The following is a 15,000-nucleotide window of genomic DNA, read 5'->3' as shown; positions in this document are numbered from 1 at the left end:
GCTCAGCAGACTATTGTTATCATTAACATGCTGACCCTCGGCGATACCACGGGAGAGTGTTTCTCCCTGCTGAGGATGGCAGTTTGCATTGTTCAGGTAGTCAGATGTAATGATGCATTTGAACAGGGTGTGCGTGAGGGGGAGGCTCGAGTAATCCCATCTCTTGGTGAAGCGGAGTGGGAAAGCGATGGTGGTTCTAATTATTAATAATTTTTTTTGTCTGCACCTTTCACTCAGGGTCAAGTTGCATAATGAGCCTCCTCCTGTAGCAAAAGTGACATTTGTCAGCATAAGGAGGGTGGTTCCCTGCCTAAAATCCTACCGAGGGATTTTTAGCAGTGCTCGTTTTCACAGCATGTAAGTTCAGATGATGCAAAAAGGTATCTAAGTGAAGACTTTCTCGGCTCTCTCGGCTCCTTCCCCCTCTTCTGGGCATGCAGAGTTTTCTGGGAGAATGGTTGCGTGGAAGGGGCAGATGAAGAAAGAGGGGGGAAGAGGATGTTCCTGGAGGGGTTTGCCATTTATGGCGGCCGACGACAGCATCCAGACTTCATGTTTGGTGTGCCGTGGCCCTCCCAGGCCCTCCTGAGGGCTCTGGCCCTGGTAGGTACTCACACACGCACGAGACAGGAGACTCCCACCCCTGGGAGGTAGGTCTGCCTGTATGCCAAGGCATAATAGCTAAATGCAGGAAAAGAAAAGGAAATACATAAAGTGATAAGTGTGACCAGCGTTTTTCTGTCAAAATGTGCTTAAATTCCCTCAAGCTTTTTTTCTTTTTAACGCAACTTTTTTCTGTTTGCAGACCATAGGTTGAAATGCCCTTTGCCCTCAAAAGTTCTCATATCCTTGATGATTTCAGGCACTTCCTACTCTTTTCAAAACGTTAGTTGCAGTGTTAATGTAAATGGATTACTGCAGTGAAGAATTATGGGGATCATATAGGTGTTTTCAGGTAGATAAGAAAATATAAATCTTGTCTGTTTGCAGTCTCCGCTTCTCAGCAAAGGGGTCTAGCAGCTGGTAGGAAAGGAGCCCCTTTGGTTTTTTTCCCCCATCATGGAGGGAAAGAGATGTTATAAATGGCAATGATTTGCAAATTCTTTCACTCAGTCTTTCTTGTGTTACCTAGTGTAATGAGAATTTCCTAGAGGTTTAAATCTTGGTTTTGCACTGAAGATCCAGCAGTTATGAGATCGTTAAACTGTACGGTGCAGTTTTTAATGTAGCCAAAGTAACTTTTCCTGATAAATGCCCGGCCCTTCCCCCACAAGCTGCAAAGCAAAAATGACAAGTACTGTAATGTTGAAACTGGATCCAAAAGGATTTAGCAAACTGAGCATTTGCCATATTTAGCATCATCAAAGTTCTTTCCTCTCATACTTCAGTGATGCATTGCTGATCTTCTGATTAGTCTGATATGCTGTTTCTCTTAAATCACCTACACTACTATTCCTAAACCCTCCCCCTTTATCTCTTCTTGGGTGAAATTCATGCATATACGTTACTATTCCTAAATTGACTATTAGGAAAAAATGATAAAGCTAAAATGTGCATTTGGTCCGTATCAGGCTATGCCATTGATTTGCTCAGGAATCTGTGATATTGTGTTCCTTTCCCTGGGCATTGCAACTGACAGCTTGTAGCAAAGTCAAATAAGATGTTTAACAAACCACATGTCCTATCGTTTTTAGCTTTGCCATTGTACCCTTGTGGCTGTGAGCCAGAGACAGATACAACACCTCCTCCAGTGCGATGCAACTTTGCCCGTGTTTTGTGTGCACGCATGTGTGTACGTGTGTAGCCAGTTCCACATTTTTCTCTCTTGCAGTAGGGTTAGCTGGAGAAACCTGTGCTGAGCTGCACAGACCAATTTGAAACTGAGTTTTGGAAGGGGGGGAAAAAACCCTGCTGTTTTTTTTGCGGGAGGTGAAGATGCTTCTCCGCTCTGGGGCCACTCTTCCAGGAAGGGAGAAGGTGGGTTGTCCTGGTGAATGAAAGCCACAAATGTCAGTGTCCCAGCACAAATGCCGAAGTTGGCCAGAAAGAGAGGACAGCTTGCTGTGCCACTTGATATCTGTCTCATCTGTGGTGTTGCCATAGGCTTTTGAACGCCAGCTGCAATAATTAAAGTCAGGTATTGTTGCTATGCATTAAAAGAAAAAAAAAATCCCAAATAATTTCGTAACTCTCTTTCAAAATCCGTCCTAACACAGATCATCAGAGCTCACAGTTATGACTGTGGCAGGATGATTTCAAACAAGCGGGACACTATGCTGTGAGTTAAAATAAAAATATGGTTAAAAACCATAAGTAAGATTTTTTTTTTTCCCCCCCAATTTATGTACAAGCAAAAGAAATTGGCCTGAGGACAATACCTGTTTTTTATCCTTGCTTTGGCTCCCACTCCTCCTCCATCATCCTTGTTCTCTGGCATTTTTTTGTAGTTACCGTCATTCTCCATGTATTAATGTCTCTCTGCACGATGCCCGTTCCTTTTCCTTGTGGGCATTTAACGACTCAGTCTTAGTTCTGAAGTCTCAGGGTCTCTCTGTGCTAGCGATTTCGCTCTGTGCCCTCCTGCCTGCTCCTTACACTCGCCACGCTCCTCTGCGTAGCCAGCAAATGAGCACCAAAGCAAGCCCCCGCGCACGCCATCTTTCTGAGCTCAGCCTGCCTGCTGCTTCACGGGAACTCGCCCGATTTTGCAGACGTAGTTATTGAGATTGATCACAATAGTGAAACGTCTGCCAAGCTGCGTTATTTGCACAAATACACTGTATGCAGTTTTGGTACAGTGGGACTTGACGCGATGATTGCCTCTTTTCATAGCACTAGTTACGGCACGTGTTGTCGTTTCGAAGGGGGAGAAGACCATTATTAAGAAGTTTGCTCTGCTTTTGGCAGGGGAAAACCATACTAGTGGGAAAAACCTAATTAAGACCAGTTGTACTCAAGTCTTAGCAGAATGTTTGACTTAAGGCACTCTGAGTTAGTCCTATAAAAATCAATGAGCTTATGTAAAACAATTCAAATAACATCACCTATAAAATCCAGTCACGTAAGCGGCCTATGGACCCTTGAGAGGAACGCTGGCTGCCAAAATTTTCAGAAGTGATGATGGTTTTAGGCCAATTCCATTTTGGGATGCTCAACTGGAGATGTATTAATGAAAGCCACTTTGTCAGGAGGTCCTTGACGGTCCATTCCCTGTAAATGAAGTGTGCCCAGCACTGCATCCAAAAATTAAGACATCCTAAATTATCGAAAATTCTGGCCACTCATGTGCTTATTTTAGGAACCTGTATTCTTCCCCAGTTTCATCTGCAGGATTCATCTTGAACTGAATTGGTGTTCATCAAAAGGAGAATTAAAGCCTTTGAACCTGATTCTTATTTAAACCAAGGCTACTTACGAGTGGTTTTGTGATACACAGGCACTGTAAAGTACAATTTATAACCTCCCTAATACTCCTTTACACAACTGGCGCAGTGCAAAGTGGCCTCAAGAGAAGTGAAAATCGAGTCCGTAACTTGCTAACTTCCATCTCGGAGATTGCTCTCGCCATACAAGCTGCTCTGCCCTGGCAGTCTCTGCGCTTCTGGTGGTACCAGCAGTGGGCACAGCCTAAGGGGACAGTTGTTTGTTTCAGTGTTCAACTCCTCGCGTTTTTTCCCTCAGCTGTATACTTCCTCCTTCAAGGGCTTTATTGTTGTAGCGTTTCAACATCGTTCTCAGCATTCTTAAAGACAAAGTCGGAAGGCCGCTGTCTGGTGATCTGCAGCAAGGAGAGTAAAGCTGCTTTGGCAATTTGAGAATAGCAGACTAACTGTCCTGATTCCTCTGAAGAAAAACTGAAACACAGGTGTCTAGATGGAACTTCTTTTTCACCTAAAAATCTTGGTTTCAGGAAGTTTAATTGATGCCCTCAGGCCTTTTTTCCTTTTGTTTTCTCGAAAATGTTGAAGAGGCTCTCTTGTGAAAAAGCAGAGCTTTCCTTGAAACTGCGCAGGAAATGAACCTGGTGTTTAATCAAGTAACAAAATCCACGGCTTGCAATAGAAGGTCCGTGCATTGCATGTATCAATTAATGCTTATTAATCAGTTTTTGCAGTTAGTTGAACTGCAGACTGTAGTTGGAAGCTATTAGGGAGAGAATCGCGAGAGGAATACTGTTGCAGGACTACACTCAGTTTTTCTGTTTGTGTCCTTTGGATTCAAGGTGTTTGTATAATGAAGTTGGCACGTTGATATATGATCTATTTTTTAATGTCATTACAATTTTAGTTCCCTCTGCCTTTTTGTCATTGGGTTACATTTAAGCACAGCAAGATCAACTTTAAACTTCCTTACTCAACAGCTTTATTAGTTATAACGTACCGTGACCTTTCTCAACATTCTTAAAGAAAAAGATACAGTGTAATGTCACTTTACTTTGCTTATTGTTCTTTGTTGTGGTGAACAAAGCATTTTCTACAGTGGCTATAGCACATAATTATACAGCTTTCAATAGCGGTGTCTTGGCACATATCAAAGTTCAGAAGAGCCTTTAGAAAAAAAAAGATGTTTTGTGGCAGCCTAGGGAGGGTCTCATCTTTCCTTCAGAAAATAGTTCAAGGCTCTTCTGTCAAGCTTCCCTACTTAGAGCTTTTTCTCCTCCTGCTTCATAAAGTTTAAAGGGGATTCAGTGGAGTTCTATGATCTATTTCCTTTGAAAGATTGTTCCTTTGCACAGAGAAGTCCTTTGACTTCAAGAGTTCACAGATTCATGTCTTTAGGTATCATATGTCTGACCTTATCAGTTACTCTATTTAATGTAGGAGAAAAAGTCTCAACTCTTTGTGTTTGTCTGTTTTGCCTCTGTGAAATGATTTGGTGAAAAGACCATCCTTTTTAACACACCACTGAGAGGCCGTTTCTGACTGTAACCTACCCTGTGGCTCTTCTAAAAAAAAAAAAAAAAATTGTCCTTGTGTTTTGTGTATGGATGATTTCACAGTGAGAATAGAATTATACAAGGACAGACACACATAAAAAAATCTTTTGCTCTTTTTTCCTAAATGATCTATTGGCTATTTTGGTGGCTGCTACTCTGGTTCCCCAACAGGCACAACCATTTAACAAACACAGAGATAGCGGCTGGAGTGCTGGGCCAGCAGTAGGTTTTCCCTTGCTTCGACCTACCCCAAAGGCCTTCATAATTAATTGTCCTTCAGAGATGAGGAAAGTTCAGAGACAGTGTGTGTAGCGATGTCTATTGTCTGACATTCAGTTCTCCTTCCCTCAGCTCTTTTTCTTCATTCGACAAAGGGTTATCAATAGGAGCAGGGAGCAAGCTCTCTTCTAACAGCTGCTGGTGGTGGCTGTAGCTTTCTGTGGAAGGTATCATTGTGTTCAGCCATCTATGGATTAAATGGCTGGAAAAGTTCTAACAACCCTTTCAAACGGGCGTGTTTATTTCATCTAGATTACACAGACCTATTTAGCTAATTAAAAACTTTCTCAGAACCCCTTCTCTCCTATTCAAGGGAAGAAAAAAAATTAAAACGCTGCCGTAATTATGAAGAATGGCTGCAATGAAACTTTGGTAAATAAATGAAAAATTCGATCTGTCAGGTTTGATCGAAACACACCCAAATCAGCACAGGCTTGTTTGTTGAGTTGTTCTGTGGTTTTTGTTTTGTGGTTTCTTTTTTTTTCTTAGAGGGAAGAAAGGTGCATGGTAGAAAAAGCATAAAAGAAAACATTGGTATAAGCTGTAACAGAAACAAACACTTGCCCAATTCAAAAAACTGCCACAGTTCATACTGTCCCTGCTCATAACATCAAAGTGCAAAGATGCGGGAGTTTGCTAAACAGATTATTAATATTGTTGTGCCTTGTGCGATTAATTTAGAATCCTCTGTGGCGTAATTATTAAACTTCATATACAACAGAACAAAATTATATACATGCATCCTTGTTTTCCCTGATGATATGCTAAACAAAGATACGGTGCGGTTAGTAGATAGGCAAGAAGTACAGTCAAATTAGAGCTGTTTATTAACAATCGTTATGTTACTGCTCCAATTAATTGGGCGAAGCCAAAAAGGACAAATACAATCATTCTTCCACTGAACAGTTTAACTAGCAAATTAGGGAGGTTTTAATAATTTTTTTTTGTCTTAAAAAAAAAAAACAACCAACAACTCCACTCCGGACCTTCACCTGCATTCTTCCTAAATACATCACTTTGCAGTGAAAAGGAATAATCATAAAAAAACATTTTCTGGGCTGCATCTCACTTCCTTACTGTTAAGAAGGATCGCACAACAATCAAGATGAATTATTGTACTGATTAACTTCTTATGCCTGGCATTTTGAAACAGGTTTTCTGTATTTAAGAAGAAATTGCATACAAAGTAGATGCAGCTAATACAGTAATGCAAAAAAAGATCATAAAAAATTAAAGTTATTCTTATGAATCTTTCATTAGAAGCAATGAAAAGGGACACTGGTGAAGCCAAGTGCTTTGTTCTTCTGAGCTCCTCTTGTAGGGCCAGATCCTGCAAACAATTACGTACTTGAGTGTTCCTTCTGCGAGAGTCCTGTTGGCACCTTCAGCGTATCTCCTGCTCTTTCACAGTTTACCCACTTAGGCCTGTGGATTACTACCAGTGTTGTTCTACTTTATCAAACAGATGTTCCCTTTAAAAATTGACAAAAGTCCTGTAAAAAAATATACCACAAAAATCACACAGCTGTACGGAGGCGAACACTTGCTTTTATGCAGGAGGAGCTGTTGTGAAATGATTTAAGGCTACTCAGAGCTTTTCAGATTACTCCCCACTGCAAATAACATGTTAAGTACTAAATTGCCCTAAGCGGTGTTTTATTACTGATCAATAAAATAGTCATCTTGTCTTTTAGCGTGGAAAAATATTTTAGTGGGATTTTTCCTGGTTTAGTTCGTGGATAGCAGTAAACCAGAAAGCACAACCCCCCCAAAAAAAGCAAAACCCATCCTCATTTGTTTCTAATTTTGCTTTGGGGGAATCCTAGAATTGTTCCAGCTGAATGGTGCAGGGTTTCTGTGCCTGTGCGCGTGTATGCATGTAGTGGTGGTGTGCTGTGTTTTGGTTTGGGGTTTTTGGTTTTTGTGTTTTTTCTTTTACAATTATTTACCGGTATTCATCCTTATTGCCCCATCCTCTTCTCAAACAGAACAACCCCCTTTCAAAAAAAAAAAAAAAAAAAAAGGAAACCAACAAAAACAAAACAAAACTTGGCAAACTCTTCCGACTCCCACTGCCATTTCATTTTGCATTCAACAAGGGGTAGTGGGAATTGAAACGTCAACTGGAGATGGAGAAAAGCACCAATTTATACTGCGTTAGCCTTGCACAATTCAAGATTTCTTTTGCTAGCTGCACACATTATACCCAACATCTCGCCACTCTCTTGTGGCAGTTGTGAGGAATGGCTATTCCTTCCCGTGTGTGTACTACAGGCCTCTAAAGACTCTTATTTATTCTCTCCCATGTCACCTTGTGTACAGTCTGGTCTGTGACACTGATGGTGATTATGTCATTATTTTGCTCTGGGGGCTTTGGCACATCTGCAGAGCTGATGCACATCTTCTTTGTTACGCTGGCATACGTCCCATATCGCAAATGCTTCATTAGCCTTACTGCCTGCCTCCTTGCCAGACAAGAATACCCAAATCCAAGCTTCTTTTTGCTCTGGTCTTTTGTGTCTGTGATGAGCCTTTATTCATCTTCCTAGTTCTTCCCTGTTTTCTATTTTTCTATGTAAAACTGATTTCCAGATGTCCGTCGTTCTCCAAAAATCCATCGTAGATGAGGAGTGAGAAGCAAGGTGAATTTTAACCCGTGTTGTCCCTCACTCACGTAAAGTCTTACCCCTCACAAGCCGAAATGTTTTTTCATTCATCCTGCATATAGAAAGAGTTTGTTAGGCTAGGCAGTTCAATTTTAAAACTTGGTGTTTGCAAAAAAAAGAGGAAAAAAAAGAAAAGGAAAAGAAACCAGTGATTTCTCTTACCATTTAATAAATCCTAGTTATGGTAATGGGTAACATGCAAGTTGCACATGTTTCTTCCAGACTTCCTTAATTTCTTTTAGACGACATAGTTTAATTTCTTACTCAGAACTTCTGGAGAAGCAGCACTGTCCAGTGAAGGAGGAGGTGTTCATGAGACCTGATCCGCTGAAATTTCTTATATCCTGTTTTAATGTGTCACATTAAAAGGACATAGAACATTTCGTACTGTGAAAATCAAGGAAAATGTTTCATCTTCTAAGCTTTATCTAAGCTGTTTTATATAAATGTTGTACCAGAGAGATGTGAAATAGTGGGTTAGCTTACTAGCTTTGTAAGATTTTTTCCCTCTGCATCCCACCCACCCCATGCTTTTTTTCCATGACACTGAGCTAAATTCTGGGCTGGATTCTCAGTTTCTGGTGTAAATCAGTTCCAGCAATCATTGGAGCTAATTAATCTGTGCCAGCTGAAGAGCTGTCTTTTGTTGTGTTACTATACAGTCAAGTGTGTGAATATATGTTAAATGTTAATTGGAAAAAAGTTTCATTTGTTTATTTTAAAACTAAAAATTAAATGCAGACCTGGATTTGGAGTCACGGAGCCATCATGTTTATGGATGTGGGGTAGAGGGGGGCGTTTTTATTTTTGTAAGGCACGCTTGCCAAAAGAGGAGGTCCCAGCCGATACCGTCTCACAGTGCAGGGTCAGAGCTGTGTGACTGACTTTAACAGAAGTCTTACAGATAGGATTGCCCGTCCTATAGGACTTTGAATAGGTCACCTTCACGCAGAGCACTGTTTGCTTGATGTCTTCAACATGTTTTAAAATGGACGAGAGTCAGGCTCTCATAATGTGAATTAGCAAACTGTCATAACCTTTGGAAACCGTGGGAGAGGTATAGCAGCATCGTGACCCGCGCTGGTTTCTGGCCCAGCTTTCTGGGGTCCTGCCCTTTCTCAAAGCAGGTATCCCTGGGCTGAGAGAGCGGTGGCAGCACAGGTTTGCTTGTGGAGAGGCTTTCCAACATTGGCGTGGAGCACAACGGGGGTGCTGTTTTCAAAGATACTTAAATCTGTAAAGGAGAAATACTGAGGCTGTGAGGAAGTAACACCAGAATATTGCAGGGGTCCACGAGGACTGTGTGTCCTTCACTTGCACGAGAGAGAGAAAACCTGGGAGGTGAAGTAGCCACGCTTCAGTATCCTATTGAAGTGACAATAATAACACAAGAAGTGAAGTTAAGAAATACTGTTCGGTCCAGGAGGGAAGGAGTCTTCAGGATACTGGACTGCTTTCTGTAGTTATGCAGAGCCCATCACCAGCAGTAACAGAGTATTGCCGGATTTCATAGTGAAGGGAAAGAGCCCGATGTCTTCCTGACGTGCGAGTGTGGGTGGGCGAGAGAGAGAGGGACAGCCAGAAGGGCCGGCTGAAGGTAATCAACATATTGGAGATGATTTCTCCCGGTAGATCTGGAAGGGGCAAGGTTCATCTTTCTTATCTGCAGAGGGGGAAGGTACGCAGCCGGGCTCTGCCTCGTTCTGTGTGCCACCGGAGGGACTCGTGAACTGCCCTCTGCGGGGGCGCGATTTCAAGGCTCTGGTGGAAATGTGCCGTCAGAAGAAGCTGTGTCCAGGTGGTGGTCCAGAGTGCTCAAAGATGTGGCCTTGAACTTGTTTCTGTAGTTAATGGAGAGGCTTTGTAAAGAGCAGCAGATCAGGGTGGCATGATCTCTGTTGCTAAGCAGAAAGGCTGCTGCATTGATTGGGACTTAGGGGAGAACCGTGGCGTAGACACATAAATGCATTTAAAGCAGTAGTCTACAACTTCAGAAAGTTTTTACAGGAGAGAGGGGAAATCAGCGTTGCACATAAAAGCCCTTTAACTGCTGAGTATCAGTGTTCACGGGGAAGCCGAAGTGGCTTATCTCATGCAATAGCGGAGAGGGCTGGCTCCATCAGACGAGGCCCAGCCTCGAGGTTATCTAATCCAGCGCCGTCTGGAGTCACACCATTTCCTTCCACAAGGGATAAAGAGGAGTCAAACAAGAGGGAGCTCAGTCCATTAGGACGTAAGACTTCGTCTTCTGACCTCACAGGCTTGCAAGGCTCAGCGGTCTCCAGCAGGTCCTGCACTGAAGCTTGTAACGGGGTGTTTGCAGCCCAGCTTGGCCAGCCTCATGGCTCAGGGTGGAATAGATGGAGCAGTTTATCCCATCAGGGTGGGCTCTGGCTACCCAGGAAAGCATGTTTACACTAGGAGGAGGTTTGTCAGACTTAACTGGGGGGAGCCTGGGCTGGTAGAGCCGGCTTCATTCACAACACCTCTCACCCATAACCATGTACGATTTCCTTCCCCTGCCCCTACCATCAGCCATGGGAAGGAGGAAAGGAGGTACCCTGCTGCCACAGGGCATGCTTACCACCTTCATGCCACCCCCAAAAGGACCCCCAGTGACTGCCTGTTTCCCAGCCAGACTGATTAAACACCACCTGCTCCCCATCCCTCTCGCCTACCTCCCTCCTCGCTACCCCAACACACTCAAACCGAGGAGGGAGAGGGCACAGTTGGAGCTTTGCAGGGCCAGACACAGAAGACAAAGGTGACTGCAATGCAGAGAGGTGGGAAGAGTGAGCAAGAGCAACCAACAGCCATTATTAACTGCTACAACAATTTTATATGTATAAGATGTACCCTAGATGTATAAGCCTTTAATTGTCACTTCTACTACCATGTTAATGGTTCATCTACAGGGCCAAATTCTGCTGAACACAAAAAAATCCCTGCACACTACAAGCTCTTTGAACCACTCTTCCTCTATATCCATGGTCTAACCAGCAGTTTCTGCCTGCCCAGCTCTTTTATGCATGGAAATACACCATGAGAGCAGAGGACTTATGCTGGTGAGAGACATATCTGCTCATCACAGTCCAGGCTGTGTCTCCTGGTCCTTCTGAGTAATGCATCACATTCCCATCTGGCCGGTGTGTCCAGGAGAGTATGCAATAACCTCTCTGCTGTTCCCGCAGCACAGCCAGAATTGGGTGGTCATCCTTGTACTCACTTTCCTGGACAGGTTTTTTGTGGGCGCCTGTATGCGGTACCTGCCAGAATTTGGCAGCAGGGTACGTAATATGCCGCTTGGCATTGTACGCAGCCTCTTGTAGCAGATTGCATTTCACCACAATGGGACTGAGTTAAAGTTAGCCGATTCTTGTATGCGTGAGTTTTATTTCTCCTTCAGGTTTTGAATGAGACAGCTTCTGGGGTGTGACAGTAACCCCTCCTGTGATTCTTTCTTACATTTCCCAACACATACTAAAACCGCAGCTATCCTAACCTGTAGGAGCCTTAGTGATTTTTCCATTCTGCGGCAGTGCTATTGGCAATGCAGTAAGTTAAGGGCAATCAGAGTTTCCGTTAGAAGCCTCTACATCTCATGCAGTTCTAATTCATCAGTGAGGCAGAAAAGGAAATTTGATAATCATCTCCCCAGTAAAAGGCTATTGATGATTTTTGAGGATGGGGAGAAGAGAGAACTGAATTTCAAGGTGCAAAAATTCTAAATAAATTGAAAATGGAAAGTCTTTTTATTTTGATTTAGCCCACTCTACTCTCAAGTCTTACCAAGTTTTGTCTTAAAACTAGCTTGTTAAGGCGTTGTGTTTGCATGAGAGAGTAGCTGTGTTTCCGTGACGGGTAGGCTCATCCCCTGAACCATGGGCACAGCAGACCCAGGACAGAGATCCTCTGGGGATGCTGACATGGGTGGGATGCCTCTTGCGAACTGGGAACATGGGTCCAAGCAGGGAGGACCCCGGGAGGCAGAAGGGGGTTTCAGCCCGAGCGAGCTGCGGAAGCGCTGTTGTGTTCGTCCAGCCAGGGCACGGAGCACCAACGGCGCTTGGCGCTCCAGCCCCGCAGGGAGCCTGCGGAGTACTTCCCAATCTTTATTTGTGGAAAAGCTTAATTGAAATGCAAGTGATTAAATCTAATGTATCACGCGGTATCCATTTTCACTGCACTACCACTTTCACTTCCCCGATATTATCAGACATCTCAGCAGCCCCACTGTCAGGTTTTTGCCTTGTAAGAACCATGCCCGTTCTTTCTCCTCTTTGTGAGCTTGGCGGAGGAGATAACAGTAAGCCAGCAGTAGATTACTAGTGCCCCAAACTCTACTCAAGGGATAAGGGATTTCAGCTTCATTTCAAACACTTTTAAAATACAGTCTTGAATCATTTGAGGCTCATGTGTTTTCCAGCTTTTTACAGAGTAAAAAAGCTACAATGTAACAGTAAATGCAATAAGAAACCTCTTGTTTTTCTAATTTTTCTCTTTTGAGCCGGACTCACGCTAATGCTTTTCCCTTCCCAAATGCCAGGCTCAGCACTGTGTTGTTAGTGCTGTCCCAAAAGACTGGGCTTCTCATTGTGTGCCACAGTGGGAGAGCAGACCGTCCTGAACGGCCACCCAATTTTTTGTCCGTCTCTTTCCAAAAAAATCTGTTTCTTAACAGATCTGTACAGCAGGAGTTGTGAGGGGAAACTTGAAGGCAATAAATGCAGACCGTGGTGGCACCAGAGAGCTGCTGCTGTAGCCAGGGGGACTGGGACACATGTAGCGGTGGGCAAATCGATGCCCTGCTTTCTAGAAAGGTGGTGGTTGGGAGAAAAGTGTGTTTGCTGGAGTGTCCAATAGTTGAGGTATTTTTCATTTGTGTTTTTAAAATAAAGGCATCCTTTCCAACTCTTTCCCTCTCCTCATAAGCGATAATGGAAGAGGCATTAGCCTCTCCATCGCCTGAGCCAACCTGCTTTTTTTCTAAGAGGTGTCCAGGATGTTCAGCCAATTGAGTGATCTAATTAGCTGAAAATTGTTAATTTCCTTTACTTTATAAAGCACCTAACACAGAAACTGTTAAATAATGTTAAGTGTCAGACTTAAACTGAGAACATTGGGCCATATGCTGCCGTGGCTTTCGCGCCAAAAAGTGTAGCAACTTTCTCCAAAACCTGCCTCCAATTTCTGTGCAGAAGCCAAAGCCTCCTGCTTGATATGCTGCCACACCAACTCGCAGCGCTAAGATGGTCCCACGCAGCAGCTCGCTGTGCTCAGGGAAAAGAGTATGTGCGTGAGGGGAGGTGACCGTCTGGATAAACGTGGCAGGAGCCAGGACACCAGCAAGGTCCTTGTGAGCGCAGGGAAAACGACGGTAGGGCAGTGCTGCTCAGGGCGGCGTTATCCTGTAAAAGGGTGGCAGATCTGTGCCTGCAGCTGAAAATTGCGCAAGTCCCTAATTTGCGGTGGGCCAGGTGGATAGGTGGGCTGCCTTGTAGCTCTTCATTAAAGCAGGGGGTTCCTTGGCTCGGTGGGATGCGTGCGAGGAAGGGGCTGCTCCCAGTGTCACCAGCCTCCCCACCAGCCCACAGAGAAGTGGCCTCAGAAGTAATGTGATGCCTCGCTGCATCACTGTGGGCTTGACCCCAGCATTGCTCGGATGCAGTGTCTTATGGGTAGGGAGGGACCAGGAAGGGCTTGTCCTCGGTAGGTTTCCTACATGACAGGCTGCGGATGTGGGAATAGACATTTAGGTGCCAGCTTGCCCCAAAAGCCCACAGGCTTGAATCTTCCTCATGCGAGGAGGGGCTCAGGGCTACATGTGGATGATGCATGTGGAGTTTCTCAAGCATCTCCTTTAAGAAGGTTGCACCGTACCTCCAAAGCTCATCTTACTCTGACTTTGGGGGTGGGGGGATGCCTGTGCACATCTGGTTCGTGCTTTGTATGAGGTTTTCTCAGCAGAAATATTTCCACTGAATCTCTTCTGCTGTTGCTGTACCTGTGCTGGTGTGGACCACTGTGCATGCACATTAAAGCCATCTGACCTGGAGCTGCCCATGATAGTGGACTCACTCATCATCCTAGAGAGGTTCTCCATCACTTGCCTAATAGATGCTGTTTACGCCTTATCCTTGGGTTAGGAGGCTCCCTGCGGAGTGCCTCTCTATAGCCACTGTCTAGATCATCCCAACTAGAAGAGTGATCTGGCCTTCTCCCTCTCTCCCCCTCCAACCTGTTTACCTCCCTTTACCACGACCTTGTGCTCTGCAACGTGAGCAGCCTTCACCAGCTGAAGACCTCTGATCCTAAGTCCACTAGAGATTTTGGCTTTCCTATTTGGCAAGGTGACTTGTTGCCCACCAGGTCAACATGAATAAAGATTTTTTAAATCCATAAAGTCCTGCAATTGCAAAAAAAAAAAACCCACCAAACCAAAAAGCCACCTCCAGATAATTTAACCTCTCCTGGCAGCCTGACATCTTGAGCTGTCTGCGCTGCACTTGTTTATTTCTGCTCATAATTAGGATCAAAAAAATCCAAACACACACTCACCAAGAATTCTACTTTATATAAAATTTGAAAGTAAAATCAATCCTGGCCCAATCTTATCATTTTTAAAGTATGTTTATCCAGCTTTGTAGTAGGAACAAGCAGACTGTTTGAAGGCCACATAGTTTTCAAACCTTGGTTGCAACACGTTACCCCATTTTGAAACCGTCTTTATCTAGCCGAGAAAACTAAAATCTGTTTGACAAAGTAGCACTCCAGCCAGTTTATCTTGCAATATGGCTTTAGCTCACAGAGCCTATTGATTTCCTTAAATTAATGTTTACAGAATGCTACTGAATTTCACTCAACGGGACATTGTTCTTTTGAAGCTTTGTAAAATATGATACAGAGTGTTATTGCCGTTTGTTCCTTTGCTAAGACTGATGAAACATTTATTTTTTTAAAGTGCAGCCTTGAACTGTAGCTGTTTCCTACAAGTGTGTTTACTCTTGGAACATTAGTAATACAACACACTATCAGACTCCAGCACAATACCACAGGCAAAGTCTGTAGGTACACTCTGGCCAGCCTAATCGTATAAATGGAGCTGAAGTTTAACGCAGA

At 43.8% G+C, this 15,000-nt stretch overlaps 1 protein-coding gene across 1 annotated transcript in view; it reads left to right on the top strand.

Annotated features, from left to right (window-relative positions):
• PROX1 (prospero homeobox 1) overlaps positions 1–15,000 on the top strand; it is a gene marked incomplete at both ends in the record, with an annotated part of 36,425 nt that overhangs the window by 14,422 nt on the left and 7,003 nt on the right. The window lies entirely within an intron of this gene.

The sequence above is a fragment of the Platalea leucorodia genome, assembly GCF_965183815.1.
Source record: "Platalea leucorodia genome assembly, chromosome: 3".
Classification (NCBI taxonomy): domain Eukaryota; kingdom Metazoa; phylum Chordata; class Aves; order Pelecaniformes; family Threskiornithidae; genus Platalea; species Platalea leucorodia.
This window is presented reverse-complemented; position numbering and strand designations above follow the sequence as displayed.